Source organism: Oryza glaberrima, chromosome 5, assembly GCF_000147395.1.
Source record: "Oryza glaberrima chromosome 5, OglaRS2, whole genome shotgun sequence".
NCBI classification, from domain to species: domain Eukaryota; kingdom Viridiplantae; phylum Streptophyta; class Magnoliopsida; order Poales; family Poaceae; genus Oryza; species Oryza glaberrima.
The window spans coordinates 23,722,428-23,730,281 of NC_068330.1; positions in this window are offsets into that span (position 1 = coordinate 23,722,428).

Genomic DNA, 7,854 nt, shown 5'->3' on the forward strand with positions numbered 1-7,854 from the left:
GTTTCTTCGTGGTTTTATGAGTGTTTTCCTTCATTAGCAATAAATCAGAATATCTTTGCTACATAAAGCTGTCCACCTATGCTATACAATCTCCAAAAATTCTGAATTCTTTGGTACTCTTCACTCATACTTAGATCAATAGAAAATTGTTTGATGCTGATTATAGGAAATTGTAAATGTTTCTATATATTTTATTATATGTGCATAGTTCGTAGTAAAGATTATGCATCAAAATGATGTATCGTACAGTCAATGCGTCAATCGGTATCGATATATCTGCTATTTAGAATTCCGAATACCCATCACATAAAACCTGGATCCGCCACTGGCTCCTACCAGGACAAGGATTAGGAGGCGCGCTGAGCCCAGAGCCATCTAGCACGGAGCGCGATCATCGTGAGCTCCATGTTGTGAATATCTAGCCCCCATATTTCAATGGTGCGTAGACACGGGACCAAGTCAGTCTGCAGTGAACAACACCGCAAAATTTATCCTGCTCATCGATCGATCTCTCTCTCTCTCTGTGAATGTATCCTACACAGATTCAGGCGTCGAAATTACCTCACGTATAGGAAGGAGTAATCTTTTTCAGAGGTCACGAATCAGCAAAGCTAATCATACAATTACGTGCCCCCTTAAGTCAATTGGATGCACGGCCCCGACCACGTACGATTTGCAACCAATGCCGCTGCGTTACTACCGTTTACCACTGGTTGGGATCAGTTCGGTACGGTGTTCATCATTTTCCTCACCACGTCCATCCAGATTTGATTGATTGATCGATCGATCGGAGCAGCTAGCACAGGAACGCATGCATGCATTCTTGATCACCAAGAACACCACCCAATTTAAGACGGATAGAGATCAATCACAATGCACAAGCCCCCGGTAAAAAAAATAAGTCCAAACTTCCCATTCACTTTGCTGTTCTCCGGCCGCTGGATTATTCCGGCAGAAACAGTTTGATTCATCGAACTGATCGATCTTAATTCCCGTGCTGTTTAGTGCGTACATGCTCCGAATCCGACACCTTGTCCCTTATGAACAATCTTACATGTGATATATTCATGGGATTTTTCACATGCAGACATGGGATTATATCCATGAACAATTCGTCACTGTGCAATTGTCGATTAGCGTTACAGCTGACGAGCACGATCGATCGCATGCAAAAGCAAAGCAAAGCAAAGCAAAGCAGCACACATAATTTCTATGCGTTTTGCACTGCCTTTTCACTCACGAGGCTGCAGGCTCTCTGCAGCTAATGCAGACGACGCTCGTTGTTGGTGCCGACACTTGAATTCGCTGGTCAAACCTCCCGAAAATGCCACGTGGGGCCCATGGACCGGTGCCACGTATGTCAAAAGGGCGGGAAGAAGCTTCCCGCCATTGACGTCGTCCATCGATCCCATGCAGAGAAAACGACGCATGGTGGTGGTGGCAGTCGTGGTCGTTATTCCGAATATTTTCTCTCTGAACATTTTCTTCTCTCATTAGCTTTCTTGTGTGCTGCCGCCAGCGACTTTGCAATTGCAAGCAGGGAACATCTATCCCTGTCCATGCACAATTTGCTAGTATATCTTGCTGCAGATTATTCTGCAAGCATGCCAATTTGCATGATAGTAATCTGCATATATATATATGCGGTTGCAGTTTCATCTTCCATGGAGATAATATCATTATCATTTGGTATGCATGCTTGGCTGCTTGAAACAAGGGCTTGATTTGCTGTGTTGATCAGTTCGTCAATCTATCATCCCTACTCATGTATCTGATGTAACATGCAACTGCTACGCAGTGATGTTTTTGGCACTTAATTCAGTGTAGCTGAGTCATCTAGTACAGACCTTGCTGGTTGTCAGTTGTAGTAGGAGTACTAAGCAGAGGACAGCAACGGCTTTGATAAGGGGAATTAATTTGACAGAGTAGTCATGCATGCACAGAGGTTGCCATGAATGATAAGAAAATGTTTAAGGTCAATGTCAGAGAAAGATTTCATGGGAAGCAACTATGTCATGCAAGAGCACCTTACAGTGCTAGAATATTACTTGGCTATGTGTGTGGACGAGATAGGATTGATTATTTGATAAGATTATCTAAGGTGGTTGCGATGGCTTAATTGCCATTGTGCCTTTACTTTGTGACATGCATGATGGAAACTTGGATTAGAGGTGGCATCTTCTGATCACCAACAAAAATATCACTTGAGAAATTAAAGATCAGTGACCAAGAGAGAGGGACAACTCACAAAGTGTATGGACTTTTTTTTGAAGGAAACAAGTGAGTATATATGCCCTATATATGCAATGCAAGAAATGTAAAGCTTCTAGTAGTTTTAAAACAAACAAGAAAAAAAAGCTTCAACACATGAAGATGATGGAGCAGAGTAGCAAAGGTTGTCAGAAGCCACAATGTTCAGAACCTTTTTGCTATTATTCTTTTTTTTTAATAAAAACTTCGTTTGCTGATTGATTTCTTATACTGCTGATGTTGAGCTCAGTTCAACCAATATATATCGTTGCTTAACCAGCAGATAAAGATATGCAGGATCCTCCAATAGTGGTTGCTTGCGATTCACATTATGGTACCATCTTACACCTAAGCTGTACTTGTAATGAACTAGAGGCTCAATGTCAAATTCAGTACAGTACAATAGTACAAATATTCTGAATGTTCAGTTTCACAAAATCATTTTGAGTACAGGAATCAAGATGGGTAATAAGAAGATTCTGTGAAACTTCAGTCAGCACCTGTATTCAGCTGTTGGAAAATCAATCAACTGAATTATTAGTCGGTAAGCTCATCACACACTAATTGATTCCCTTTCTAGATTACTCAATGGTTGTTGAATAAAAAAACTGATCTTGCTAACAGGGCAAGAGAAAGCTTTATGATCAGCACCCAAAACACAATATGCATGCCTAAAAGCAGAAGAAAACAAGCAAAGCTAGCTAGGCACAATGTTAACTACAGTGTTCATTTTGTTCCCAAACTTTCTTGTGACATCAGATAATTCACTAGCTACTATGATTACCTACCTTAACCAGTCCAATCAATTTTCTAATCAGTTTGCTGTAAATAAACAAGCAAGAGAAAGGATTGATGACAGAGGAAACAGTGGTAGCCCTACTAAGAAAAAAGAGCAGCCTAAATTAGGTGAGGGGGTGCTTAATTAGTGCACAGTTTGGTTTGCATGCATGGCTTGAATATAATTAAATCAATAAACACCACTGTCTACTAGCTCTCCGGCCATTGTACCGAACAGCTTAATCATGCAGGTTACTCATGCAAGGCAAGTGCACATCACGCTATCTGTTGTGATGGTAACGGCATAGCACTGCACACACCAACCTCCTCTCCTCCGGCGACGTCGCAATGACTAAACAATCAACATGTGGCTACTCCAATTTATAGTTTTATATGATTCTGAATCCGATATGTAATAATTAACACTACTACATGCTAATGTTTTTTTTATATAAAATTTCCTTTTGTGTTTAGTTTAGCTAGCTAGCTTTGGGTTTGCATAACTTCAAAGAGGAGCCAGCATGATGCATGCTTCTTTCCTGTGCTTTCTTTTCTTTTCGTTCTCTCAGCTGCTTTTCACTTTCCCTTTCCTTTCTAGAGGAGGCAAGTCAAGATCAGGTCTCATGTAAGATTCTTGGCTGGATCTTTTTGTCCATCAATAGGGACATGCACTTGTAGAAGCTAATCGATTGGCCACTCTACTTGTTATGGAATCTGCAATATAATTCTCTGCATATACACGACCTACGACCTTGTATTAGTCACACTGGTAATTATAAGCTTATAATATACCCTGGTCTCGTGTTCTTCGTCCACTTGTTGTCTGCAATACTGAATGTACCACACTGTGGTAGCCAGTACCAAACTGCATGGAGTTTTCTTAAAGAAATGGAGAGAACAAAAGGTACATATACACACACAACCTTATTAGTCAACAGATTATACTGGTATTGTGATGGGACTAGAAATTAACGACTGACGTACGTCTGAAATTTTTTTCCATGACATCTTAATTTGATGGGTTTATGAACTGATTGAAAAACCCAACATGTGAGTACTACTTAACTCCTACTGGTATTACTGTTGGGAGTATTGGAGCTAAGCTAGAGCACTGAATTCTGAAATCATGTTCAGTCTACATCTGAAAATTAGGTCGAGCACACTCGAGATGCATGTGTGAGGAGTGATGCATTTTGTGAATGAGTAGAAGCACCAATCGATCAGTAACCGACAACTTATGAATTCGGACGAGATGATTAGTTTACGATACCTTTTCTGCAGCACCAGTCCCAGTCTCCTCGTGCCTTTTTGGTTGGTTTGAAAATGGCCACTGTTTTTGTTTTTGTAACCGCTCTGAATTCGAAGCTTTGATTGGAAAATGAAATCGCTCCTACCTTGGTGAAGTAGCTTGAAACTTTGCCAAAAGAACAGGACAAGATACAACCCTACAACCTACGAGCTTAATTTTGTCCCTGATAGTACGTATGTGTGATGGGTAACTGGCTCCAGCTGAGAGGTGTTTGTTAATGCCTCTGTTCACTTCACTCATGGATGCATATCGCGAGTTGTCGATTATCCTGAATTTTGTTGCTTGCTGCAGTGTCTGAGATTGAGCAAACTGCACTGTCAAAGGGCCGAAACGACTTTCCTTAAAAGGACAAAACGAAAAATACAGGAGATATTTTTTTAATATATTTTTTACAGTCGCACTGAAAGATACTCCCTATCCTAACATCAAATATTATTGACAGGAGGGATAGTACCGAATTTTCTATTATTTTTTTATTAGTGTTACAATGCTTTTTCTGTAGATGCTTCAATGCTCAAGGTGTACCATAATTAACACCAGAAATTATATCTCTCAATATGTAAGAATCATAAAATCACTTTTTTTTGTAAAAAAAAAAGAGAGGAGAGGACCAAGTAGCTAGTCACCAATAAGACCAAACTAATCCTATCAGCGTCTGATGAGTCTGAAACTCAATATATTTCTATTACATTCTTATTACCTTAGTGTTACAATGTTTATCCGACAATTTTTTTAATGTTTTTCCCTTGGTGATGTTAGAATGCTCAATATATATGTACCATAATTAACACCACAAATCGCGATCTCTCTCATTAATTATCTTCTCAAACAATAAAATCATTTTTTCTTAGAAAAAAGAGAGAGGACCAGGTAGCTAGTCACCAATAGTACCAACTGATCCTATCAGCGTCGCCTGACGAGTCCGAAATTTAACACGAATCGATCGAACCCCTGATCATTTCCCCTGAGGATTGAGATCGATCGATCACATGACTGTCAGTCTCATGCTCGCACGAACATACGCAGGGCTAGCTCGATCTAGGTACATTGTACACGACGATCGACGATCGCGTAAACGCAAGGCTCGCCGCGGCTTGCGCGGCCAGGCCACCGAACCGGCGGTGCGCGTACGCCTACGTAGCCTGCCGCCTCACCATCCAGCTACACTGGACTCGGCAGCCTGGGTTGGAACCCATGTCCTGCACACGAAAACGGAGCAGTCCATTAGCGCGTAATTAATTAAGTACTTCCTTCGTTTCACAATGTAAGTTATTTTAGCATTTTCCACATTCATATTGATGCTAATGAATTTAGACATATATATATATATATATATATAGATTCATTAATATCAATATGGATGTAAGAAATGCTAGAATGACTTACATTATGAAACAGAGGAAGTATTAGTTTTTTTTAAAAAAATATATCAATATAATTTTTTAAGCAACTTTCGTATATAAGCTTTTTATAAAAAAAATAATATTTAATAGGTTGAAAAGCGTGCGCGCGAAAAACGAGAGGCAACCAAGGAAGTAGAGGCAACGAACAAAGCTGATCACTCACATCCGCGTAGCTCATGCAGCAGCTACAGTTGTCATCAGCTTAGCTAGCTAGCTACTCCTGCATTCTCTTCTGCCGTTCGATCGATCGATTCTTGGACCAGCCTCGATCGAAGCGACGACGGCGACCCTCGCCGATGGCGGCATGATGCCAGCGCCGTCGCCGCGCGCGCGCGCCGGTTGCATGGATGGATGGATGGACGCATCATCCGCATGTAGCGCGCGCGCGGGCGCGACGGCGACACGCCACCGAACGCGCGCGCGCGGGCGCGAGTACGCGGGCGAGCCAGGCTAGAAATTGGTTTAGCTAGCTTTCCCCAACTCACGCTAGCTAGCCGCACGGCTTCCGTTTTCCGGCAACATATCCTATGCACACAGGCCCTCACGTGTACACACGTGCACACCAACTAAAAAATGTCATCAAAAAATCTAGAAAAAAAATCATACACATACTTTCAATTGTATTACACCTAGGGCTAAAATCTTAACGTCAAATTCATTATATTTTAGCCGTAACAAAAAAACAAAAAATCTGATAGTTTTAACGTTGTAATTTTGTCTGAATTTTATCTTTTTTGTTATTCTCTATGTAGAATGAATTTGAAGATGCGACTTTGCACGTAGATGTAATACTATTGAAAGTATATGTATGAATTTTCCTAGAATGTTTTATGATAATTTTTAGTTGGTGTACACGGTGTGTACACGCGAGGGCCTGTGCGCATAGGATACGCTCCCCCGTTTTCCTCTCTCTTCCAACCTTGGCTTGTGGTTGTAGCATTTGCAAGTCATCCATCACCTACTCGATCGATCTCTCACTCGCTCTCGGTGTAGTGCTAGCGAGTAGACGCTATCATTTGCCGTTATCCCGCAAGCTACGTACATACGTACAAATATGGCCTATTTGGAAGTATCCTAATTCGTGAATTTAAGTTAGTTCTGAAATAGAGTTATAAAGTAACCTAAATCCAACTTCATCCTTCTAGTTTAGAGCCATTTTGGTTTGATGCCAAAATGTGCCCTACCATGTATTTTGAATAGTAGTTTGACTAGTGTTTGATTTGCTATCAAAATATGCCAATAAGATGACGCATAAGTTGTCAAAATATTTGGTACTACCAAAATTTGCCTATGGTTTGGTATTGCAATATTTTGACATGGTAGCAAACCAAACAAGTACTTATTTTGTGAGAGCACTTTATTTCGCTACACTAATTTTTTTTTACGTGGAGCTAAAATTGTTTGATTGTGCACTAGTGCTGAAAAGGTGGAGTTGGAGTTTGAGCTGTGACAAACAGACCCTTAATTAGGGCACTTTCTTTTGGGAGTATAGTTTTGACTGAATAGGTACATGCTAATTGAGAAATATGTTTAGCATATGATTAATTACTATTAATTATTAACTTTCTTTTAAAAATAGACTTATTTGCATTTTTAAATGTACTTTCTATATAAAAAGATTTCGTACGAAACATATAATTTAGCAATTAAAAAAGAATGCTAATGAAAAATAAGTACTTAAGCTCAATTAACTCTTTAGAACGTGTTCTTAATTAGTACTCCTACTTCCTGTCGACACTCTCTAGTAGAGGTAGAAGGTAAGTGGTACATCTGATGATGATCACTGTAACAGACTGACAGAGTGACAGTGTCCGTCCTCATCTCACCAACCAGCCGGCCGTGGATCGGAGCTAACAACAGAAATCCAACTGTAACAATGCAACATTGCAATTCAAGTATCATAGCTCTAGCTACACCTAGATGCATTATCAGGGCCGTGCAACTCGTGCATCAATTTACTCGAAATTCAAAAGATGAACACAGGTTCTGATTATTGCGCGGTTGACCCTGTGTTGAAACGGTTGCTGAGAGAGAGAAATTGTGGGGAGACAGCGTGTGGTACGGCTGCTGATAATTGCAGATCTCGATCAACATGTGGGCATTGCAAAGCAGCCA